The sequence below is a fragment of the Gopherus evgoodei genome, chromosome 11, assembly GCF_007399415.2.
Source record: "Gopherus evgoodei ecotype Sinaloan lineage chromosome 11, rGopEvg1_v1.p, whole genome shotgun sequence".
NCBI classification, from domain to species: Eukaryota; Metazoa; Chordata; order Testudines; family Testudinidae; genus Gopherus; species Gopherus evgoodei.
In genome coordinates, this window is record NC_044332.1 from 79288127 (window position 1) to 79299684 (window position 11558).

Consider the following 11558-nt stretch of genomic DNA (forward strand, 5'->3'; position numbering starts at 1 on the left):
TGTTACACTCATCCCACCATGTCACACTCACCCCGTCCTGTCACACTCACCTCCCTTCACACTCAGCCCTGCCCTGTCACACTCACCTCCATCCTGTCACACTCACCCCGCCCTGTCACACACACCTCCTCCCTGTCACACTCATCCCGTCACACTCACCCCATATTACACTCACCCAGCCACGTCACACTCACCTCCTCCCTGTCACACTCAACACAGCCCTGTCACACCGCCTCCATCACACTCACCCCATCACACTCACCTCCTCCCTGTCACACTAATCCCATCACACTCACCCCATGTTACACTCACCCAGCCATGTCACACTCACCTCCTCCCTGTCACACTCAACACAGCCCTGTCACACCACCTCCCTGTCACACTCACCCCATCACACTCACCTCCTCCTTGTCACATTCTCCCCTGCCTCGTCCCACTCACCTCCTCCCTGACACACTCAGCACAGCCTATCACACTCATCCCATCACACTCACCCCCACCCTGTCACACTGACCACAGCCCTGTCACACTGACCTCCCCATCACACTACCCCCTCCCAGTCACACTCAGCCCCGCCCCGTCACACTGATCACAGCTCTGTCACACTCACCTCCACATCACACTCAAACCTGCCAGTCACACTCACCACAGCCCTGTCACACTCACCCCTGTCACTCACCCCTGCCCAGTCACACTGACCTCAGCCCTGTCACACTAACCCCATCACACCCACCCCATCCTGTCACATTCACCCCACCCTGTCACACTCACCCCATCACACGCAACCCTGCCCTGTCACACTCACCTCCTTCCTGTCACATCCACCCCACCTGTCACACTCACCTCCCCATCACACTCACCCCTGCCTGTCACACCCACAGCTTCCCTGTCACACTCTCCCTTCCTACCCTGTGACACTGATCTTTGCCCTGTCACACTCCCACCCCCATTACACTCTGTGACGGAGCAGGGAGCAGGACGGATTTGACCTGGGAATGTTGCAGGGGAGTTACACCGGGGATGAGAAGGAAGCTACGAGCTGTAAACTGAGGCAGGAGGGGGGGGGCGGGGGGAGAAGTGACACCTTCTGCCCGGGAGACTGAACACAGGACAGGAGGAGCAGAGGGGAGGGGGGAGAAAGCGGCTGGAGGAATTTTTAGCTTCAGTTTGGGGCTGGGTGGTGCAAAGCAGGGAACCCCAAGCTGGGGTCTAAGCTCCCTGAACCCCCAAAAGGACTTGACTGAGGGGTTCTGGTTGTACCTACACACTCGGCTTGGGACTGTTCCTGTCGGCTAATAAACCTTCTGTGTGACTGGCTGGCTGAGAGTCCCGGGGAATCCCAGGAAGAGGGGTGCAGGGCCCTGACTCCCTGAGCCTCCATAACACACTCACCTTACCCTCTCCCCTACCTTGTCACACTCACTCCTGCCCTGTCACACTCACCCCCACCAGTCACACTCACATCCTTCCTGTCACACTCAACCCACCCTGTCACACCCACATCCTCCCTGTCACACTCATCCTCACTATCACACTCACCCCCTCCTGCCCTTTCACACTCACCCCTGCCCTGGCACACTCACTCCAACCCCGTTATACCAATCTCGCCCTCTTCCCTACCTTGTCAGACTCACCCCTGCCACGTCACACTCACCCACCCTGTGAAACTCGCCCCCTCCGTCAGACTCCCCCCTCCCACCGTGTCACACTCATCCCCTCCCCATTGCTATCTGCTCTCATCATCACACTCATCCCTTCTCGGTCCTTCCCCCCAACATCACACTCCCCACTCCTCCCATTCCTCCTCGGGGTCATGGTCCCCTGCACTCCCACCCCCTGACTGCCCTGCTCACTCTTCCCAAGATCCTGGTACATGCCTAGGGCCCACCTCTGCCTGGACAGGGGCGTCCTGCAGTAGCAGGTCTGGACGCCATGACCCAGGAGGCCCCTCCCAGCCCTGTGTCCCTATGCAGAGCCAAGGACTGACCGTTTGTGGCTAACCTACCCTGGGGCAGCCTGAGGCCTCAGCTGTGGCCTGCCTGCAGGACTTGCAGCCACCATAGGTTAGCCTGGGCCCAGGATCACTCCAGCCATGCCCCTTCCCACCCAGGAACACCTTGTGCTGGGGATTCCTCGGGGAGAGGGTGTCACAGAGTCTCCAGGCAAAGCTCTGGAACTGCTACCCATAAAGCCAGGCAGGACTCTGGGGAGCCTCCTCTCCCTCGGAGCAGACTGTCTCCAGGGCAAGAAGCTCACACAGCTTCACCTCCTGGGCCTCTCCTTGGAGCATTCAGCATCCTCTGCCCCTCCGTGCGCTTCCCACAGCGAGCCCGCCCAGGCGGGGTCCTGGGGAAGCCAGAGGGTCCTGCACCCCCACTTTGCAGTCAGACGTGACTCTCAGCCAGCCAGTAAAACAGAGGTTTATTAGATGACAGGAACAGGGTCTAAAACAGAGCTTGTAAGTCCAGAGAACTGGACCCCTCAGCCGGGTACATTCTGGGGCCCAGTGAGGCAGACCCCCACGTCTGCCCTCACTTCCCATCCCCAGCCAGCCCCAAACTGAAACTCCCTCCAGCCTCTCCTTTCTGGCCTTTGTCTCCAGCCCCTCCTTTCTGGCCTTTGTCTCTTTCCCTGGCCAGGAGGTCACCTGGTCTCTTTGTTCACCTTTAGCTATTCCCTTGCAGGGGGGAAGGGCCCCAGCCATTTGTTGCCAGGAGACAGAGTGTCGGCCATTTATGCACACTGGAGACTTAAGAAATTCATAGGGGAAACTGAGGCACCCGCACAGTGTTCAGAGGAAACATTAAGAACAGTCCCACTTCGTCACAGGGGGGCAGAGCTGTGTGTCTGTGGAGTAGGCAGCCTCTGCAGAGGGGTATTCCCTGTCCAGCTTTACTGCGGCTATGAATCAGAGTGGCACAAGGGTTGCACCAGTGAATCAGGCCCTGAGGGGTTAATATTGACTCAGACATTCATTTTGTTCCTATTAGGTTACAGTTTCCCATGCCCCGTCTCTGCCCCTGCCCCATTAGAGGCTTGTACCTAAAGAAACCAAACAACCACCTGAATCCATCCCTATGGGTGTCTAGGTGTCTTCCCTTGTTCCAGCCCAGAGACACCCAGGCAAAGTTCATGGACGTCTGGGCTGGGTTCTCCCTGTCCTGTGCCTAGTGCAGTTATCCAACCCTGTGCAAAGAGGTGTGGTCTGAGGTGGCCCATTTGATTGGGCAGCACTTTACTCTGGCTTTGCACAGCTGTGAATCTGACTGAGAGGCAGGCGAGAGGCGGGAAGCGTTTACCGTTTTAATGACACCTCAGCTCTTCTTTTAAATTGGTGAAAAAGAGAAAGTTTGTGCTGTTAAAGATTGTGGGAAGGAGTCAGACAAAGATTTATCCAGTTCTTTGGTACCCAAATGTGAATGATTCATTGTTGCAATTACCCCTGTCTATAAAAACAGCCAGTTCTGTCAAGAACTGTTATATTCGTGTGTAGTGTCTCTGCATTCAGTCACTACCAGTCTGGAACAGATGCAAGCCAGTGTCCGTGAAGTAAAAGGCCCATATCCTATTCTCCAACCCCCTGAGCCAGTCAGAGCCCCTGATCTGGCTGGATCAGAACCAGTTCCCTTGAGGTAAAAAGCCCCATATCCCATTCTCTTTCCCCCTCATGGAATCACAGTCTTTCTTAAAGGCATTTATTAAAGAAAACAGTTATAACTGTAGACACGAACAAACAGATTTCTACACAGCTTGAATTCCAGCTTTGTCTCCATTGTTTACCAGGGACTATGCCCTCTCTGGCCCACTGTACAGCATACAGATACCTTCAGCGGATAGATAATATAACTGCAAATACATATCATTATTGAGGGGACCCAGAAGGTAATACAGCTCCTAGCTATAACCCCGCCTGCCCAGATTTCTGTGCAGAAATAATGGGGGAACAGCGTCTTTCCCACTCTCAGTCCCAACCCCTAAACTAAGTGTGCAGAATGTCATCCCCATGGAACTCCAGTGGCAAGGGGTGTGCACAGGGAGATGGTGCCACAAAGCTGACTTGGTAGGGCAGCCTAAATCTACCCGGCACAGCCCAGAGGCCAAGTCCCTGCCCTGACCAATTTACAGTCTAAATAGACATGATCCAGATGAGGAAAAGGATGGCAGAGGCCCTGTGTAGGTGCTCAGGTAGCCTAGGGAGCTCATGGTATAACAGTCTATGGAGTATCCCATTCCCTCATCCCTAAGAGCCATCCAAACAGCCCCTTGGCCTGGATGATGACTGCAGTGTGGATTGGATCTGTCCCTCATGCCCCTTAATCCAAGGGCGTGGGTGAGGGGTGGGTGTCCCAGGGCAGCATGTCAGAAAGGCCTGGATAATATGGTGGCCACAGACCCCAATTCGAGTCACGCGCTAACGTAAGGACAACGGGACATTCTGACCTGAGTGCAGGGGGAGACAAGGGGAAATAGAAAACCATCAGCTGAAATCTGGTGATGGGGGATGTGATCCTCAGTGTACAGAACCATTGGGTTGCTCGCCTCCCCCGCGCCCACACCCTCCCTCCCGCCTCCTTCCATTCATACATGGAGCTTTCCCTGCCCAGTGGGTTCTCCTCGTGCGTCCCAGACTTGCTTTAGCTGCCTGAGTCCTTCTAACCAACCGCAGGCAACTGAAAACAAGCCTGACACACAGAGGGGGAAGGGGGATCCGGTCTGAGGACAGCAGGGCAGCTCGTGGGCCAGCGACTGTGCCAGGCTCCGAGCCCAGCTCCCAGACTCCTGGCCAGAGAAGATACCTGGGTCCAACCTGTACCCAAGCAGTTAGTTCTTTCTTCTCTGAATGTCCTGTGGTGACCAGAGCGTGGCAGGCCAGCTGACCACTGCGCTCAGCTGTTGTTGAGAGAAAGGACAGGACCCACTCCACCCGGGCAGCCCGCTCCCCCCATGGCCAGCGCATGGAGCCTGACTGCCCTCTCCCCCACACCTGGGCACAAACCACAGGCATCCAGACAGGGGAGCAGCTGACACTCCCTCTTCACGGGGGTGCCAGGCCAAGGCAGGAAGCAAAGAACAGGGACTCCTGAGAGGGTGCAGGGCAGTGCTGAGCCGGGGTGCAGGCAGCAGGTGATCGGGGGGGCGGGGCCCTCCTGGGCCACTCCAGGGCAGAGATGAGCCAGGCTTTGGAGAACAGGAGGAAGATGCAAAGCTGCATAAATACCTACCGTGCCCAGATGCCAGGGTGCTGACCTCCCACGCCTCCAGTTTCAGCTCCTGGCTCTCCCCACAGCCGGGGGGTCGGGACTAGGACAGGAATAACAGGGCTGGGGGTGCAGGCCAGAGCTGAGACACTTCAGCAGAGCTTTGGGGGTGGGCAGGGGGGATGTGGAGCTGAGCTAGCAGGGGAGCTGTGGGATGGGACTGAGGGGCATCGGCAGGGCTGGGTACATGCCAGGGGGCAGTCCAAGGCTGACATAGCAGAAGGGGGTTAAGGGTTGGCATTGAGGGGTGTTGGCAGAGCAGTGGGGTGTGAGGAGCCCAGGGCTGGGATAGCAGGAGTGGGGGGGGGGCTCAGCACAGGTCGGAGGGGGCGTTATTTGGGCAGCACTTTTCCATACCAGTCCAGTCTCTCCGCAGCGCTGGCAGCATCTCACCGTCCGCCCAGAGCAGGAAATCCATGGCCAGAAAAAGTGGGGGAAGCTGGTGGGTCACCTGGAGCCCCCTAGCCCTGCAGGGAAGTGTCCTGGCCTTAGAGCAGCAGACTGAGGAAAGTGCCAGCCCAACACAGCAGAGCAATTCTCCAACCCTCCTCTCCCAGCGCGCCAGGCCTCCAGCTCCCCTTGAAACCAGCAGCACCCTGGGGGGCAAAGCGCGAGCCGAGCCGAGCCGAGCCGAGCTGTGCAGAGCTGAGCCGCCTGCTAGGGCTCCGCTCACCGGGAGGAGCGGGCAGGCGGGGCCGAAGGCTGACGTGTCCCTGGCCTGCACCGCACCGGGCCGCTCAGGTGCGCTACCTGCCTGGGCAGGGTGGACCGCAGCCGGCTGTGCAGGAATGTGTTTGTGGAAGGGGAGAGGCCGCCCCGCACTTCCTTATAGGAGCAGTGGGGGCAGGGTGTGCCGGGCTGACCCGGCGGCTGGTGGGGAAGGAAGGGGGGGGAGGGACGGGAGGGGGCGGGGCTGGTTTCGGGGTGGGGGTGGAGAGGGAGAGGGAGAGGGTGTTGCGGGATAATTTTAGAAACCGGGATTCCCGAGCCATGGGATTAGGGGCAGCTGCTCCCCCTCTGTGTCCTGAGAACAGGGAGGTCCCGATCCTGAAAGGTGCCCAAGTGCCCTTGAAATCAGCGGGGGTCTGACACCCAACGACCTCGGAGGGTCCAGGCCTAAACCCCTCCCTCTCCGGGGCCTGGGGGGGACCCTTCGCGGTGGCGCCCCTACCCCCGTGGGGCAGAGAGGCCAGGCTTTCCCCGGAGCGAAGCAGCGACAGAGCCAGGGAGAGAACCCTGGAGTCCGGGGTCCTGAACCCCTGGTTTAGCCCCTGTCAATTCCAGGGTGCCCTGAGCAGCGCCAGAGTGTCACGGCTCCCCGGCCCGGAATCAGCCCAGGTCTCTGCCCCAGTCACCCCCTGTGGGGCCCTGCCCCAGAGCCCCCGGGGGTGTTTGCAGAGGAGCGGCGGGTGCCCAGCGCCTGGGGGTGTCCGCCCGAGCAGCTGGGGAGGGGACCGGTGCTGGGCCCTGTGTGGGGAGGGGGACGGATTATCGCAGGCTCCGCACCGGGGTCTCTTTGCCAGGGGGTCACCCAAGGACCCCAAAGGGGGGTCTCCAGGTGGGACTTTCCCCGCCGGGGCTCCGAGCAGGGGGCTCCCCGCGCTCCCCCGCTGCTCCAGGGCCCGGTCGGGGGAGGCGGAGCCCGGGCGGCCCGGAGCCGGAGCCGGATCCCGGTGCGGATGTGACAGCGTGGCCGGGGCTGCCGGGCTGGGAGGCGCAGACATGGGGCGCTCAGCGGCGGGTGTGTGGGGAGGGAGATTGACATGGGGGGCGGGTTACGGGGCCAGGGTCTGCCCGGGAGCCGGGCTGCGCCCCACATGAGATGTCCAGTAACCCCCCGGCCCCGCTGCAGCCCCTGGTGTCCCCAGTTGTGCTCCTGGCCCCAGGGAGGGATTGCCGCAAAGCCCCCTGGCCGCGCCCCTAATACCCCCACAGAATCCCCTCGTCATCCCAAGGGAATACCCCTAACTGCCCCCACGGATCACCCCTAACTGCCCCCTCAACTCACCCCTAATTGCCCCTATGGATCACCCCAACTGCTCCATAACTCACCCCCAACTGCCCCACAACTCACCCCTAACTGCCCCCATGGATCACCTCAACTGCCCCACAACTGATCCCAACTGCCCCTCACAACTCACCCCTAGCTGCCCCCATGGATCACCCCTAACTGCCCCACAACTGATCCCAACTGCCCCTCACAACTCACCCCTAGCTGCCCCCATGGATCACCCCTAACTGCCCCACAACTCACTAACTGCCCCACAACTCACCCCTAACTTCCCGCACAGATCACCCCTAACTGCCCCCCACTGTAGTTCACTTGACCATATACTGCTTCTGTTAGGATTATTCCCCCACCCCCACCCCCCAGCCCACCTGGGACTTCTGCCCCCTCATGTCCCACCTAGCCCCGTCCCCTGGGCCATGGCTGATGGTGCCAAGGGCAGGCGGGAGCTGCGGGACGTTTGTGATAGAGCCCAGGGTTCTCATTCACCCCCACCCGCAGGTGCTGCCCCCTCCATTCCCCTGGCCTCACAGTTTTCTGCCTCTGAACCAGCGGGTGTTGAAGCCACAGGAGGTGGGACTGGGGTCACCGGGGTGGGGTGGGGTCTGTCTGTGACCGGTGTCCTTAAGGGCACCAGTCCCAGCGCTGTTTGTACTGTTCCCCATCTCTGTTTTTTCTTCAAGCCCCAGCTGCCGGAGTCATGGGACTTTGGGAAACTCTCGGCTTCCATGGAAAGAAAAGGAAGTTCCTCACCCTCTGGGCTGCGGCAAAAAGCCTGGAAACCTGCCCCCCCGCAGACTCGAAAGCAAATCAACAAACACAACCCACTGGCTCCTCTGTGAAATCTCCTGGTTTTTAAGGCAGTTTCATGGACTAGGGGCCCTGGCTGGCGATTTCTGAACACTTGGAATTGGTCCCAGTGGCTGGTGTGTAGCCGCCCCTGCCCACCCCAGGTGTGCAAAGAAACTCTGCTCCCTGCTACCCCTGCCTCACCCCCCCATGCACTCCCCACCCCCATCCGCTGGTCCTGCCTCACCCCTCCAACCCCTCTTCTGCCACCCCTGCCTCACCCCCCCATGCACGCCCCACCCCCATCCGCTGGTCCTGCCTCACCCCTCCAACCCCTCTTCTGCCACCCCTGCCTCACTCCCGCCACACACCTCACCCCCCCACACACACACCCCACACCCCACGCCCATCCTCTGGCTCTGCCTCACCCTCCCCACACACACACCCCACCCCCATCCGCTGGCCCTGCCTCACCCCCCCAACCGTCCTTCTGCTGGCCCTGCCTCACCCCCGCAACCCCCCCCTTCTGCTGGCCCTGCCTCACCCCCCCACACACACCCCACCCCCATCCGCTAGCCCTGCCTCACCCCCCGAACCCCCCTTCTGCTACCCCTGCCTCACTCCCCCCATGCACCCCACCCCCACACACACACCCCACCCCCATCCGCTGGCCCTGCCTCACCCCCCAAACCCCCCTTCTGCCAGCCCTGCCACACACCCCCACACACCCCCATCCGCTGGCCCTGCCTTACCCACACACACACACACACACCACCCCCATCCTCTGGCCCTGCCTCGCCTCCCCAACCCTCCTTCTGTTGGCCCTGCTTCACCCCTGCAATCCCCCCTTCTGCTGGCCCTGTCTCACCCCACACACACACACCCCACCCCCATCCGCTGGCCCTGCCTCACCCCCCGAACCCTGCTACCCCTGCCTCACCCCCCCAACCCTGCTACCCCTGCCTCACTCCCCCCACGTACCCCACCCCCCCACACACACTCCATCCCCATCCGCTAGCCCTGCCTCACCCCACCAAGCCCCCCTTCTGCCAGCCCTGCCTGACCCCCCCCCACACCCCATCCGCTGGCCCTGCCTCACCCCCCCTACACACCCCACCGCCATCTGCTGGTCCTGCCTCACCCCCCCAACCCTCCTTCTGTTGGCCCTGCCTCACCCCCACACACACATCCCCCACCCGTATCCGCTGGCCCTGCCTCACTCCCCCACCCCCATCCGCTGACCCTGCCTCACGCCCCCCACACACACACCCCACCCCCATCCACTGGCCCTGCCTCACCCCCCTAAACACACACACCCCACTCCCATCCGCTGGCCCTGCCTCACCCCCCTAAACACACACCCCACCCCCATCCGCTGGCCCTGCCTCACCCCCCCAACCCCCTTCTGCTGGCCTTGCCTCACCCACACACACACACCCCACTCCCATCCGCTGGCCCTGCCTCACCCCCCTACACACACACCCCACCCCCATCCGCTGGCCTGCCTCACCCCCCAATCCTCCTTCTGTTGGCCCTGCCTCACTCCCACACACACATCTCACCCCCATCCGCTGGCCCTGCCTCACCCCCCCCACCCCCATCTGCTGACCCTGCCTCACCCCACACACACCCCACCCCCGTCCGCTGGCCCTGCCTCACCCCCTCAACCCTCTTCTGCTGACCCTGCCTCACCCCCCCACACACCCCACCCCCGTCCGCTGGCCCTGCCTCACCCCCGAACCCCCCTTCTGCTGACCCTGCCTCACCCCCACACACACCCCACCCCCATCCGCTGGCCCTGCCTCACCCCCCTACACACACACCCCACCCCCATCCGCTGGCCCTGCCTCACCCCCCCCAACCCCCTTCTGCTGGCCTTGCCTCACCCACACACACACACCCCACCCCCCCACACACACCCCACCCCCATCCGCTGGCCCTGCCTCACCCCCTCAACCCCCTTCTGCTGACCCTGCCTCACCCCCACACACCCCACCCCCGTCCGCTGGCCCTGCACCTCCCCATCCAATTCTGTACCCAGCTGCTTGCTGCAGCTGCCCTGGCTCAGGCTCCCACCCCCCCTCACCGCACATTCTCCACTCATCCAGCACCGGCCTCCTCCCTGGCTGCAGCGCCCCCGTATCCCGGGCTCTCCGTCCCCCTCGACGGGTGATTGCAGCAGCCCCGGGCGGCCAAGCAGGAGGATTGTGACAGGCTCAGACACGTGCTGGGATCAGATCCGCCCCGCCCCAGCGGCCACACTCCTACGTCAGCACTTTCCTTCTGCCCCTGCCAGGACCCGGACACGGGCCCCAGGCTTGAGCCCTTTCTGTGGGGTAGCCAGTACTGGACTCTCGCCTTGTCCCCGCGTGGCTTTTCACATTAGGGATGAAATGATCTGGGCAGTCCCTGTGTGTGTGAGCGAGAGCACACTGCCCTCTGCTGTCTGCACGCCAACTGCTCCACCATGTGTTGGACTCTATACTGCTAACAGCGAAGGGGATTCTCCTTTGGAGCAGGTGCTTTCTGGAGAGGGGGGATCTGTCCCAGCTGTTGTGAAGCTCACAGCAGGGTGCCCGATGGTAACCCAGTGGGGCTAAGTGGCCACTGAGTTGCACTAATTTGCAATCAGAAAGGCCAGGAGGTGTGCGTGGGATGGAGGCAAATTGGTCCCGGCAGGTGACCCCCACCCCATTGATCTGGGAGGGGAGAACTGAGCTTGTGTGTTCAATGCCTCCGAGGGGGCTGCAGACCCGGTGATCCCCCCGGCTACCCGGTGTGCAGCTGATGCAGCACCACCCTGTCAGCTCGCAGAGACTTCCGGTGCCCCAGTGTCACTGAGCAGTGCGTGCACACCCATGTGTGTGCAGCGGCCTGAGTGCGCGTACAAAGCCAGTGCTCCGGTGCACACTCAGTCCTGCACACTCACACCCAGCTGTGCCGCACTGGGCAGGGAGGGAGGGTCTGGCTCTGCCCTGGGGCAGGGGCAGCAGGGGGCCTCCAAGGCTCTTTTGGTGCCAACCCCTGTTGGCATCCCTGTGTGGGAGAGGAAAAGAGTAGGACCAGATGATGGAATGGCCCCGTCTGACCTCTGCCCACTCCTCAATGTCACTTTCTCCAGATGCCCACCCCCGTCTGGGCTACGAGCCCAGCTCCTGCAGAGACCTGGGGGGCAATGGGGGAGCTCCCTTTTCATTTGCACCATTCCCTGCCCATCGGCCTCTTCATCCACCCAGCCATGAGCCCGAGGGTTTGCCGGTGCTTTGCGCGCTCTCTCAGGGGGCTCAGCGTTGGGGGTTCCCCCCGGAACGGCCCAGAGCGGTTGGTGTTTTGTCCCAGTGACAGAGAAGTGGCAGAAAGAGGCCGTGGAGGCACCGTTTCCCCAGCCCCCCACCTCCCCGTCCCAGCGCCCCGGCCCAGCTTTCACCCGGACAGAGACGCAAGCGGCCGAGCCTGGTTCGAGACGCCTTTATTCGTTAGCAGGTGCAGGGCCTGGCTCCGGC